General features: G+C 40.1%; 1 pseudogene; it reads left to right on the plus strand.

The window, feature by feature from the left end:
- Window positions 1-6944: 6944 nt before the first annotated feature.
- On the plus strand, window positions 6945-9296 carry LOC150060893 (large ribosomal subunit protein uL18 pseudogene; annotated as a pseudogene).
- Window positions 9297-14381: the final 5085 nt, after the last annotated feature.

The following is a 14381-nucleotide window of genomic DNA, read 5'->3' on the forward strand; positions in this document are numbered from 1 at the left end:
AAAAAAATAGAATTCTGACTAAGGCCTAGAAAAAGGTAAGCTATAAGCAAAAAGCCACCAACCCATTTGTCAGTAACAATATCATGGGCAGTTATATAAATAAAATATTAAATTATGTTTGGTTATGACTCAGAAATGTTAGAATTTGTTACAAAAACTAGGTACAGCACATCTGAACAGGGCATATTTTCTTCCTGAAATGAATTCATATGCTTTGGGGAATCTGTATTATTCATTCAACAAACATGCTAAGCTCTGACTGCGGGCCAGAAGTTCTGATGGGCACAGGGAATTCAAGATGAGTAATAGAAAATCATTTCCCTCCAGGAAACCCAAAATTTACAATACTATGTTGTAAGTTCTATTTTAGAGGAACAAAAAAAAGGGTTGTTTGAGCCCAGGGGGGAGAGCCTAATTCTGTCAGGCAGCAAAGAAAAGGATCAGGACCCCGGATCTGACATTTAGACTCAGTTTTGAATTATGAGTAAGACGAAGAATTGGAAAAGAAAATACATCATTTCTGAGAAATGTAAAATTGACAAATTTGATTCCCAAATTATTTGGCCTTCTTATTCTACCCAACTGTTCCTAGAATTCCATTAGAAAATTCCTATTCACCACAAAGGTGAAATTGACCTTCAGAGAGGATTGATCACTCAGATATATGCAGATCTAGCATTATTTTTTGAAGTTGTAACATCAGCTAATAAGAAAGACCAATATACAAGTACCTTCTTGATCACTAATCTTTTCCAAACAGATAACTGACCTCAAAAAAAATCCAGTGGTTTATACTTGTAATTCTATCTACTAAGGGGACTGATATCTGAGGACCTTGGTTCAAAGCCAGCCCATACAGGAAAGTCTGTGAGACTTATCTCCAATTAATCACTAGAAAACCGGAAGTGGGGCTGTGGCTCAGGAGTAGGGCAATAGCCTTGAACTGAAGAGCTCAGGGACAACACCCAGGCCCAGAGTTCAAGCCCCATGATCCCCCCTTCCCCCAAAAAAACACAAAACAAAACAAGAGTCAAAAATAGAACTATGCTCAAAGTGGTTGTGTTCTAGCCTTGAGCAAAAAAGATCAGGAGTAGTGCCCAGACCCCAAGTTCAAGCCCCAGGGCCAGGGGTTGGGTGGGGGGAAGGAAGAGAAGAAGGAGGAGGAGAAAGAGGAGGAAGAGGAAGAGGAGGAGGAAATAAAAGTCCATTATAGTCAATCATACAGGAAACAATAGTAGAAGCTTCAAGTCCTTCACAGCTATTTATGAATGCACTGTTTTAGAATTCTTCAGTATTTGAATATACTGTTCCATTTCCAAAAGGCCTTATAGCATTTGTTACTTTTCCAGTAGGGTCTTGCTTTTCTCCCCTTGTACTGGAATCCACCTATCTAAGCCTCTTGGAGTGGTGGGATTGTGTTGGTGACTATCCTTAAACACATACACACCAGGCCTGCCTGTCTGCTGAGATAATGTCTAGCTAACGTTTTGCCTGGTTGGGCCTCAAACGTCAGTCCTCCCAATGTCTATCTTCCAAATAGCAGGGAATAACCCCGGGGACGTGACACCAAGCCTAGCTATGGAGGCCTTGGTGATGAATTTGTGCTCAAGACCTTGTTCCTCTTGACTTTTATTGAGTAATTTCTTATACTTAGTGACCGATTCAAGGTCAATGGAGACAAATGGTGAGCAGAACACTAAATAAGGAAGAATTTTCCACAGGTAACACAGATGAGACAATAGCATTCATCCTATGAAGTAGAGTATGTCCTGAAATAAAAGTCCATCTCATTATTTCTGGCCCGGATTGTCTTCTGTAGTTCTCCTTTGCTGTAAAATTTTAAAGATCGAAGAAACTTCCAATGGCAGGTGTAGGGAATAACCATAAGGATAATAATGAAATGAATTTTTTGAGAGCTCTTTTACCCTCCCAAATGTTTTTGTTTGTTTGTTTTGATGGTTTTGTGTGGTTTTCACTTGTTGTCTCATTTGGTCTTCACATAACATGGATGAATAATTCAAATGGAAGCAAAAGGTAAGAGTTTTTCATAAGTTGTGGTGAAAAAAAAAAAAGTTGAACTGTTAGTCACCTTCTCCACCATGTCTCTAGACATCTCTCCGTCCTTGTCAAGCTGGGAAGAATCACAGAGGTGTGCACACATAAAAGAGTAGAACCTTCTATTAGTCTTAATGTTTTCAAACTGGCAACATAGCTGCCATCTACCTCATAGAACAAGCCAGAGAACTCAGCCCTAGTTCTGACTCTTCCCTGTCCTTTGCAAACTAAATTCAGTCTGCAGAGTCCTGCCAATTTCACTACTCATTACTCTCACTTGAGTGCAAGCTTCCATAGTTTCTAACTGCTCTTCCTGCTTTCATTCTGGCCATTCAAAAACAGAAGTGTAGTCATAGGTTCTCTCACTCCAACTCTGTCAGGGACATTTCATTATGAGTCTATGTCAAAAATCCTCACAGTGGAAAGCAACCCCTTGCTTGTTCTAATGGCTGCCTAACTTTTCAGTTCTGTGACCTATCACTCACTTCCATCACTTTGCTCTCTGTTACTTTGGCTTGTCTTCAGGTTCTTAACTATTCATTAGTTCTTTATACCTCCTCATTTTCTCCTCCTTCTTCCCTTCACTGAGAATATCTCATCTTCACCCCTATCTTTACATTGTAGTTCAAATATTACTTACACATGGAAATAAGAACTGAACTATGAGTGACTGTTGTTCTTAATATACCATCTTTTTCTTTTCTTTTCTCTTGTGTTGCCCTTCAGTTAATCTCATATTGTTACAGTATCTGACTTTGTTATCTAGTATAATATATATATATATATATACTTGAAACAGGAGGGGGAAAAGATTAAGGGAAGGGGTGGGGGAGGGAAAAGGGTACAAAAACATGATAAGAGGTATCAATGTGTGGGAAATAATGATGCACCTTCTATCTAGTGAATATAACTGTAACACCTCTATACATTAAAATACAGTAAAAAAAAGAAATATTACTTATGAACAAAAGCTTTTCTTGACTCTTCAAAGAAAACCAACTCCCCTTGTAAACACCTATCACAATTATAACTACACATATATTTATTGTGCAGTTATTTAATATCTAACTGTCACTCCCAGCTTGTACTATCAGATCTTCATGGACAAAGACAATGTCATTTTTGGCTTATGTTTCCATGCCATTAGCATAGCTTGTAGACACTTAGTAAATATATATAGAATGAGCAAGTGGATGGATAAAAGAATGAGTTGAATGTAAGAGATTGAGTGAAGCCGGATGCTGGTGCCTTACACCTGTAATTCTAGCTACTCGAGAGGCTGAGATCTGAGGATCAAGGTTCAAAGCTGGCTCAGGCATGAAAGTACATGAGACTCTTATGTCCAGTTCACCCATCCACCCCCCAAGAAAACTGGAAGTGGCACTGTGGCTCATGAAGGAGAGCCATAGTTTGTGCTGAAGAGCTCAGGGACAGTACCCAAGCCCAGAGTTCAAGCCCCATGACTGAGAAAATCCAAAAAGATTAACTGAAAGAGATAGCATTGAAATAGCTACTAAGAGGGACTTCTAGGCTCTAAGAAGAGTCAAAAGCAATAAAAAAGAGAAGGAAGTATTAAAGCAAAAGGAGGGAAGAGCCAGGAGGAATCCTGTTTACTTCATTGTGTGTACTGGGTCATGGAATATTGGCCTAGAAATAGGTAGACGAATAATGAAGACCTTGGAATACAGAACAAAGATTAATGCCAATTATAGTAAGCCCTTGTCATTTTAAAAAGGAGTGTCACACATCAAGTAACCTCTGTACAGGACGCCATGCTCATTGATAAATTATCAGCCCTCACTAAATATGAAAACGAAATAAAAACATTGAAGCGGGGAGAGGCTGGGGGCTGAGCACAAGGCCTCGCACATGCTAAGCATGTGTTTATACTGAGCTATCCCCTAGGCCCAAACAATCATTATTTTTGATATAATGTTACTGATATTTTTAAGGCATTGTATAGAGGGATTATCATTTCATAAGTCAGGTAATGAGTGCAATGCTTTTTGGACCCGTCTTCCAGTGTTCCCCTCCTGTCCCTGCCCATAAGTTGCATAGTTCATTTTCCATGTAGTGTATACTGAACACCATGACTGTACTTGATCACCCTCCCCCCTCCATTCCTGTAACTCCTTTTCCATGAAAAGACAAAAAAGCAAAAACAAACAAAACACTGTAACAAAATATCCATATTTCCATTTCCTGGAAGTCATTTTAATAAATAGTATTTTAAATGTTCAAAGGTGTTCCACTTTTGGGTCCCTCCCCTAAAGACTATCATCCTTTTTTGTGTGAATGCCTAGAGTCCTTAGAAGTTATTATGTCCTGGGGCTGGCAGTTTGGCCTAGTGGTAAGAGTGCTTGCACAAAGACCTGGGTTCGATACTTTGGTACCACATACATAGAAAAAGCTGGAAGTGGTGCTGTGGCTCAAGTGGCAGAATGCTAGCCTTGAGAAAAGCCCAAGGACAATGCTCAGGCCCTGAGTTCAAGCCCCACGACGAGCAAAAAAAAAAAGAAGTTATTATGTCCTGTGGCGTTTTAGATTTAGCTTCCACATGTGAGAGATTTTAGATTTAGCTTCCACATGCCACCAAACAATTATTTTTAAGACCTATAACTACCATAGAATTTAGGAAATGATGAAGATAATGACTATTCCTTGATGGAGTGCATAGATCAGAGATTTAATATCAATGCTAAATTTCTGGGTAAAGGTGGTGAGCTAGAGCAACTTAATTTATATTGTCGAATTCCCCAGGGCTCAGAATTTGGCAGCAACAGAGTCTTTGAGAAATAAGAGTTAAAAGTAAAATGATTGGTAGAAGGTCTCAATGAGAAGTCCCCTTCTCCTTCCAAACAGAAGGTTCAGTTTTCTGAAAAGAGCAGTGGGCCTTCTCAGAAACTTCTAACATAGGCGAGAATAGGAACGGGCCGCTGGTACATGTTGATGTCTACACTTCTATGTTTCATAATCTGACTCCCTGAATTCTAACCATACATCCCCTAGCGAGCTCATGAAAAAAATCATTCATTCCTGCATAATTTGACCACCTTTAAAGAAGATCTTCTGAAGATACAATTATGAGGAACTCTCAAATAAAAAGACCCGTGAAGATGATTCTGCGCTGCCTGAGTGACAATCACTAATCATTGCTCAGATTTTCTAACCAACTCTAATTCATCATTCTCGTATATAAGGATCATTAAACCTGTGAGAAAATTCTAACATGAGTGACAGAAACCAAAACTTAATCAATTAAGCAACTTAGAGAAAACAGATACTTCAGGGAACAAGAGAAAGAAAACCAATGTTGATAAACTCAGAGACATGAAAGAGAAATATGTCTAGGAAATGAAAATAGAATACAATGAAAACAAAATAAAGGGAAGGGACAAAATAAAACTCACTTAAAATCCAATAATAGAAATGACTCAGTAGAGAGTTGGGAAAATAATTGATGATGAAATTCTCAGAGGACAGGAAAGGAAAAAAAAGAGAGATGAAAAATATGAGTAAAAAAACAAAAGTATAAGGCAGCCCTGGGGATCCACCTGCTAAACAGCAAGGTTCCCAGCAAAATTGAGAAAATGAAGGGAAGGAAGTCGTGAAAGGAAACAATTCAATGAATAGCTCAGGGCATAGTTTTCTAGATTTTTAAAGGCCTATTCTAAGCGGCCAGCTCCAAAGATAAAAATAGGTATCACTGAGAAATTTCAGAACATTGGGAGAAAAGAGAACTTCTTACAAATTCCCAAACAGTTCACATCCTGTTTTAGGATCCAAATAGGCTTTGGTTTCTAAAAGCAGAAAAATAAACCTTAAGAACCTCACATGAGATCAAGGCAGGGAGGAGTCTCGATGAATGAGGAGGAGAATGTAGTCAGAAATTCAATGTCTATCCTACAATATCTAAATGAAGTGAAAGAAGGGTTGGGTTTGGAGGGATGGATGAGAATGTTGAAAGGGTGAAACTTATCTAGACATATTTTATTCCTGAATTGTTCTATTGAATGACAACTCCTTTGTGCAATTACTTAAAGATAATAAAAATGTTTTCTTTAATCCAGGGGAAAAATAATCCTACAATACTACCCTTCTTGAAAAATTACAAGTCAAGCAGAAGGATAAATTATTTCCTTACAAAATTATAAAAATACGTCATAAAACAATTACTTCCAGCCTTTGAAAGGCAGAGACAGTAGGAGTGCAGGTTCAAGACTAGCTCAGGACTACCTAACAAGATCTGTCTCAAAAATAAGGGATTTTTTTTCCTCATACAGTCTTCTCTGGAAGTTGGTGAGTCCACCAAATTGAAGGAGTTAGCCAAGAAAGGAGTAAACTTAAAAATATAGGAAAAGAATGCTCTAAGCAGAAGATGAAAGAAACCCACCCCCCAGGAAATCAGGAGAAATGGCAGGGTCACCTCTACATCACCTGTGAAGGTACTTGGTCCAAAATGCTGCAGATTGGGACAAGCCAAAAATCCTAGAAAAGCATTTCTTCAAGACAATGAAATTGACCCAATCTGATACATCCAAAGAAGCACTGACAGCAGGAGCTGGGAGTCTAGTATTGTACTAATGATATGCATTTTTTAAAAAAGTAAATGCACACATAAACAATCATAATTATTAAACCTGGAAAACTAAAAACATAGGAAGGAAATTGCATGCTATAAACTCCAATATAAATAGCTACAATAACAGAACACTGAACAATGCTTTCTGGATTTATACTACAATGTGGGAGAAGGTAAGTGAGAAGGAAGAGTGGTAAAAAAAAAATCACAAAATCTTCATCTTGCTACCAAGAAATCAATAAATCAGATCTAAATCTGAATAATCAAGAACTAGAATGAGAAACTTTAAAATTATGGTCAACTTTTTCTCCCTCTAGTGCAGCTGGACCTGTGTGTAGAGCTGCGCTCTCGGGTCTCTAATCTGCAGGATGGGGTTTGTTAAAATTGTCAAGAATAAGGCCTACTTTAAGAGATACCAAGTGAAATTTAGAAGACGTCAAGAGGGCAAAACTGACTACTATGCTCGGAAACGCTTGGTGATCCAAGACAAAAATAAGTACAACACACCCAAATACAGGATGATAGTTCATGTAACCAACAGAGATATTATTTATCAGATTGCTTACGCACTCATAGAAGGAGACATGATCGTGTGTGCAACATATGCACACGAACTACCCAAGTATGGTGTGAAAGCAGGCCTTGCCAATTATGCGGCTGCTTATTGCACTGGCCTGCTGCTGGCCCACAGGCTTCTCAATAGGTTTGGGATGGACAGGATCTACGAAGGCCAAGTGGAGGTGACTGGTGATGCATACAACGTGGAGAGCATTGATGGAAAACCTGGTGCTTTCACCTGCTATTTGGATGCAGGCCTTCCCAGAACTACCACTGACAATAAAGTCTTTGGTGCCCTGAAGGGAACTGTGGATGAAGGCTTGTCTATCCCTCACAGTACCAAATGATTCCCTGGCTATGATTCTGAGAGCAAGGAGTTCGATGCAGAAGAGTACATTGGAAGCACATCATGGGTCAGAATGTTGCAGATTATATGCGTTACCTAATGGAAGAGGATGAAGATTCATACAAGAAGCAGTTCTCACAGTACATAAAGAACAATGTAACTCCAGACATGATGGAGGAGATGTACAAGAAGGCTCATGCTGCTATAAGAGAGAACCAAGCCTATGTGAAGAAGCCCAAGAAAGAAGTAAAGAAGAAGAGGTGAAATCGTCCCAAGATGTCCCTTGCTCAGAAGAAAGATTGGGTAGCTCAGAAGAAGGCAAGCTTCCTCAGAGCTCAGGAGCGGCTGCTGAGAGTCAAACCAAGTGATTTTCTATGAAGATTTTTTTCAAAAAGACAATAAACTTATTGACAAGCAAAAAAATAAAATAAAATTATGGTCAACCATTTCTTTAATGAATATTGATGCAAAACTTCTCAACAAAATACTGGCCAACCATCTTCAAAAACTCATCAAAAAATCATACACATGATCAAACAGGATTCATCACAGGGATGCAAAGCTGGTTCAACATACTCAAATCAATTAATATAATTCAACACATCAACAGGAGCAAGGAAAAAAAATCACATGATTGTATCAATAGATGCAGAAAAGGCATTTGACAAGATCCAACACCCGTTTATGCTAAAAACTCTGGAGAAAGTAGGAATCCATGGAACATTCCTCAGTATAATAAAAGCTGTGTATGACAAACCCACAGCTAGCATTATACTTAATGGTGAAAAGCTAAAGCCATTCCCTTAAAATCACTCCACTCTCTCCACTCCTTTTTAACATAGTATTAGAATTCCTAGCCAGAGCAATAAGGCAAGAAGCAAGCATAAAGGGATCCAAACAGGGAAAGAGGAAGTGAAACTTTCCCTCTTTGCAGATAACATGATTCTGTCCTTAAAGAACCCTATAGACTCCACTCCCAAGCTCCTTGAGCTGATTCAAAACTTTGGCAAGGTAACAGGTTATAAAATTAACCCTCAAAAATCAACTGCCTTCCTATATGCCAACAGTGAGAGGAATGAGGCAACAATCAGGAAAGCAATTCCTTTTGCAATAGCCTCAAAGAAAATAAATTACCTAGGAATTAGCTTAACTAAGCATGTAAAGGATCTTTTTGATGAAAACTTAAAAACTCTGAAAAAGGAAATTAAAACAGAACTCAGGAAATAGGAAAACCTCCCATGCTCCTGGATTGGAAGAATCAACATCGTGAAAATGGCAATCTTGCCAAGGGCTATCTACAAATTCAACCCAATATCAATCAATATCCCAATGTCATTCTTCAAAGAAATAGAAGAGGCAGGAACAGAAAATGGCGCCGAGACAATAGGGACGCTGCCTAGCTCTCTCCCACAAAAAGAGAGAACCAGGGAATCCCACGAGCCAACTACCTGAAGAAATCCACAACAACAAACCCAAGAAGCAACAGAGAAGGACTCAAACCAGAAAAGAAATCCAGATAAAGCTCACATCCAACTTTCTCAAAGAATTCGGAATGGGAGGACCTCTCCCCCACCCCTCGCCACCGGTTCCAAGCCAGGAAAAGTGGAGGTGGAGGGCGCCGGGCCGGACAGCCCCGACCACCGCAGCAGCCAGGGGCAGAAGCCAGATGCAGAAAACAGCACAGACCAGAACAGCAAGCAGCCGAACCCAGACACGGACCGCAGGCGGTGGCGGAGATCCCAGGGGAGTGAATGATTCTCCAACATCAAGGAGCACCCACAGCCAAACCCAGAGGATTGAGTAGCGCAGCGGGCAGCCCAGCGGGTCCCCAAACCCATCGGGAAAGCAGAGCTGGTGCCAAGCTATAGAACTTAACTCAGACCCTTCCACCCTGCCCAAGAAAGACTGGCAAGGGCAGGGGGGCAAGGAACTTAGAATCCTGTCCCTTCCCTCAACAGCCCCCTCCCCCAGGCCATTGACTGGAGACTGATAGGCAGGCAGACACTAAGACCCAGCACCCCACCAAGGGAGGCAGAGGTGTCCCAGCTCACCCGCCCAACAGGCCCAACTCCCAGGCCACTGGATCTGGAGAATGGGGGGTGCTGAGACCCTGCCTTCCAACAGCAGGTGGGGTGCACAGGAGTCTAGGAGCCAGCATCTGTCCCCCTCAAATCTTGAGCCGGACACCCTACAGCTGGGAAACCCCAGCAAGACAGCACCGAGGGGCCCCCCACAGTCACAGACTCTTGGCCAAAGCTGCAGAAACACAGCAGGGAACTGAAGGGCTGACCAGCAGCCAAGCTCACCTCCTGAGAATCAGAAAGGCCGGGCTTCGCCCTTGGAGCCCATATCCTTGGCTGGGCCCCTTCACCTTTGGAGCCCGCGTCCTTGCCTGGGCCCCACCCCTGGGAGCAGAGCAGACACCACCTGGCTTACCTGAGAGCCCCTGGAAACTCCCAAACTCCAGACCCTTGGCGGGGGGAGGAGGGGGACCACCCCTGGAAGTAGCGCAGGAAAACCAACCATCCACCCAGCGCACTGAGACTGAAGCGTGCAGATCCAACCCACGGCCCATTGTGAGGCCACTGCTTGGGCTGAGAGCTAGTCATGCAGCAGCACACAGCCTCTGGGAATCGACCTAACACCTACAAAAACGGCAAACTCTGACATAGTCAGCAGAGGAAACAATTTGGGCGAAAACCACAGATTTACACAGATTCCCAGAACCACCAGTCCCAATCCAAGTAAAGACCACCACCTACTGACCACAGAGCAAACTACAACAACAGTTCTCAATGCCTAGGAGAGCACAAAGACAAATTACGACATACATAAATAATCAAAGTCCCACGCAAAGCCCAAAAGGAAACAAGAGTGAAGGGACGAGAGAGATGTCATCATCCCAAGAAATGACACCTGAAGAGACACGAAACATGGACCCTATTCAAGGAGATGATTGTGGACATGACTAAAGAGATTAAAACAGAATTCCAAAAACAATTCCAGGAATAAGCAGGAAATCACAAAAGAGCTCCTCGAATTCAAAAGAGAAATGGAAGAAAAGATTAATACCCTCACTGCAGACATGATCAGCTCAGTGCCCACAGTTCAAATAAAAATGAAGGCATTAAGCAGCAGATTGGCTGAGATGGAGAATAGAACATCAGGAATGGAAGATAAAACACAAAATCTGGAACAGAGAATAGCCACCTTGGAAAAATCAGTCAGAATCCACCAGAGAGAGCTCCAGGAACTGGCAGATGCAGCAAAGAAGTCTAATCTTCATATAATAGGGATTGAGGAGGGCACAGAATTTCAGGACAAAGGAATGCAACCATTATTCACCAAAATCATAGCAGAGAACTTCTCCAACCTCAAAAGGGAAAATACTAACATTATTGAAAGTTTCAGGACTCCAAACAGACAAGATCCTAGAAGGAACTCATCTAGACATATCATAGTAAAAACAATAGACCCGAATACCAAGGAATTGATCTTAAACAAAGAAAGAGCTATACTACAATGGGAAAAAAAATTGAATTACAACAGATCTCTCCACGCAAACCCTAAATCCAAGAAAAGCTTGGAAAAACATCATTGATGTCCTGAAGACCAACAACTGTCAACCCAGACTGATATATCCAGCAAACTAGCATTTACATTTGAGGGAGAAGCAAGAATATTTCATTCCAAAGAGAAGCTTTATGAATACGTGCACACTAAACCAGCATTACAAAAAATACTAATTAATCGAGAACAAATTATAGAACATCAAGAACCCCCATCAAGAAGCAAATATCTATAATTCACTAAACACAAAAGGGGGGAAAGAGAAAGAAACTTAGAAGTAAAAACAAATAACGACAATGGACACTGACCACTTCTCTATAATTTCCCCTAAATGTGAACGGGCTGAACAATCCAATCAAAAGACACAGAGCACCAGACTGGATTAAGAAACACCACCCATCCATATGTTGCCTCTAAGAGACCCACCTCACTGCCAAAGACAGAAACAAATTCCAAGTGAAAGGATGGAAACGAATTTTCCACTCCAATGCACCATGCAAAAAAGCAGGAGTAGCAATCTTAATCTCCAACAAAATTAACTTCTCAGTAAAATCAGTACATAAAGATAGAGATGGCCATTATCTATTAGTAAAGGGTACAATCCATGCCCATAATATTACAGTTATAAACATTGACTCCCCCAACACGGGAGCACCCAAATTCGTCAAACAAACTCTCTTAGAATTACAGAACAAGATAGACTCAAGCACAATCATAGTGGGAGACCTCAATACACCACTCTCAACAAATGACAGGTCAACTCAACAAAAATAAAACAAAGACACCATCGACTTAAACGACACCATAGCCCAGCTGGGCTTAACAGATATACACAGAGTCTTTCACCGACGGCGAAACTTTTTACATTTTTCTCAGCAGCACACACTCCAAAATAGATCATATAATAGTTCATACAGAAAACTTAAGCAGATATAAGAGGACTGATATAATCCCATGCATTCTATCAGACCACAGTGGAGTCAGACTAATTCTGAACAACACAGTCAAAGTCAAAAAACATTCATTCACTTGGAAACTGAGCAATACACTTCTGAATAACTCCTGGGTAACAGATCAGATCAGAAATGAAATTAAAAACTTCCTTGAATGTAATGACAATCAAGAAACATCACAAAGGAACTTACGTGACACTAGGAGCGCATATTAAAAAGACAGAAGCATATAAATAACCTTAAAAAAAAAACTGAAACACCTAGAGGAGCAAGAAAAAGTTGATTCTAAAACAACTAGAAGGACAGAAATAACAAAAATAAAATCAGAAATATTAGAGATAGAAATAAGATCTACTATACACAAAATTGATAAATCAAAAAGTTGATTTTTTGAAAGAATCAACAAAATAGACAAACCCCTGACAAGATTAATCAAAAAAAGGAAAGGGGAGACTCAAATAAACAAGATTAGAGGCCCCACGGGAACAACCACAACTGATTCCCAAGAAATCAGTCCACAATGAATAGGTACTACCAGGGCCTATATTCAAAGAAATAAGAAAATCTAGTACAAATGGATGATTTCTTAAATAAGTATAGGCTACCCACACTGAATAACAATGAGGTAAACAAATTGAATAAACCAATCTTTTACAATGAAATTGTGGAAGCAATCAGGGAAATGCCAACCAAAAAGAGCCCAGGTCCAGATGGATTCACTGTGGAATTTTACAAGACGTTTAAAGATGAAATGACACATATACTCTTGAAACTCTTCTGAGAAATAGAAACCGAAGGAGCAATACCAAACTCATTTTATGAAGCTAATATTACTCTCATCCCAAAACCAGGGAAAGACCCAACAAAAAAAGAAAACTACAGACCTATCTCTCTAATGACCACAGATGCAAAACTCCTCAATAAAATATTAGCCAACAGAATCCAGAAACAACTTTAAAAAATCATACACTATGATAAAGTAGGCTTCATCCCACAGATGCAAGGCTGGTTTAACATTCGCAAATCAATCAATGTAATACATCACATCAATAGAGCTAAGGATAAGAATCATATGATAATTTCTCTGGACGCGGAGAAGGCATTGGACAAAATACAACATCCATTCATGTTGAAAGCACTAGAAAAAATAGGAATAAGAGGTACATTCCTCAAAATAGTGAAAGCCATATATGAAAAACCTACAGCCAGTATTATACTAAATGGTGAAAGACTGGAACCATTCATCTTAAAATCAGGAACTAGACAGGGATGCCCACTCTCTCCACTTCTCTTCAATATACTGCTGGAACCCTTAGCCAGAGCAATAAGGCAAGAAAAGGACATCAAAGGGATCCACATAAAAAGAAATTAAACTATCCCTATTCACAGATGACATGGTCCTCTACTTGAGTGACCCAACAAACTCCACTCCCAAACTTCTAGAATTAATAAACTACTTTAGCAAAGTGGCAGGATACAAAATTAACCTTCAGAAGTCAGTAGCCTTCTTGTACACCAACAATACACAAACAGAAGGCCAAATCAAGAAAATGATCCCATTTGCAATAGCCCCCAAAAGAATAAAATACTTAGGAATATACTTAACCAAAGATGTAAAGGAATTATTCAATGAAAACTATAAAAGCCTAATGAAAGAAATTAAAGAGAACACTAGGAAATGGAAAGACATCCCATGCTCATGGCTAGGGAGAACCAACATAGTGAAAATGGCTATACTGCCAAAATTGATATACAAATTCAATGCAATCCCCATCAAAATCCCAAAGACATTCTTTACGGAAAGAGAAGATATAATCCAAAGATTCATATGGAACAAGAAAAGACCTAGAATAGCCAAAACAATTCTAGGCAAAAAGAGCAACACTGGTGGTATTACAATACCAGACTTCAAAAACTGCTTGGTATTGGCACAAAAACAGACCAGAAGATCAGTGGAACAGAATAGAAGACCCAGGGTTGTGGAGAAAACGGAACCCTACTGCACTGCTGGTGGGAATGCAGACTAGTTCAGCCACTCTGGAAAGCAGTGTGGAGGTTTCTTAAAGAACTGAAAATAGACCTTCCCTACGATCCCGCCATACCACTTCTGGGCATCTATCCTGAACATCATGACCCAAAATATTATAAGGACACCTGCTCAGCTATGTGCATCTCTGCACTATTCACAATAGCCAGGCGATGGAAACAATCCAGATGCCCTAGTGCAGATGAATGGATACAGAAAATGTGGTATATATATACAATGGAATTCTACATAGCCAACAGACAAGATAAAATAATGGCATTTGCAGGGAAG

The sequence above is a fragment of the Megascapheus bottae genome, chromosome 7 (genome assembly GCF_031878675.1).
Source record: "Megascapheus bottae isolate mThoBot1 chromosome 7, mThoBot2.hap1, whole genome shotgun sequence".
Classification (NCBI taxonomy): domain Eukaryota; kingdom Metazoa; phylum Chordata; class Mammalia; order Rodentia; family Geomyidae; genus Megascapheus; species Megascapheus bottae.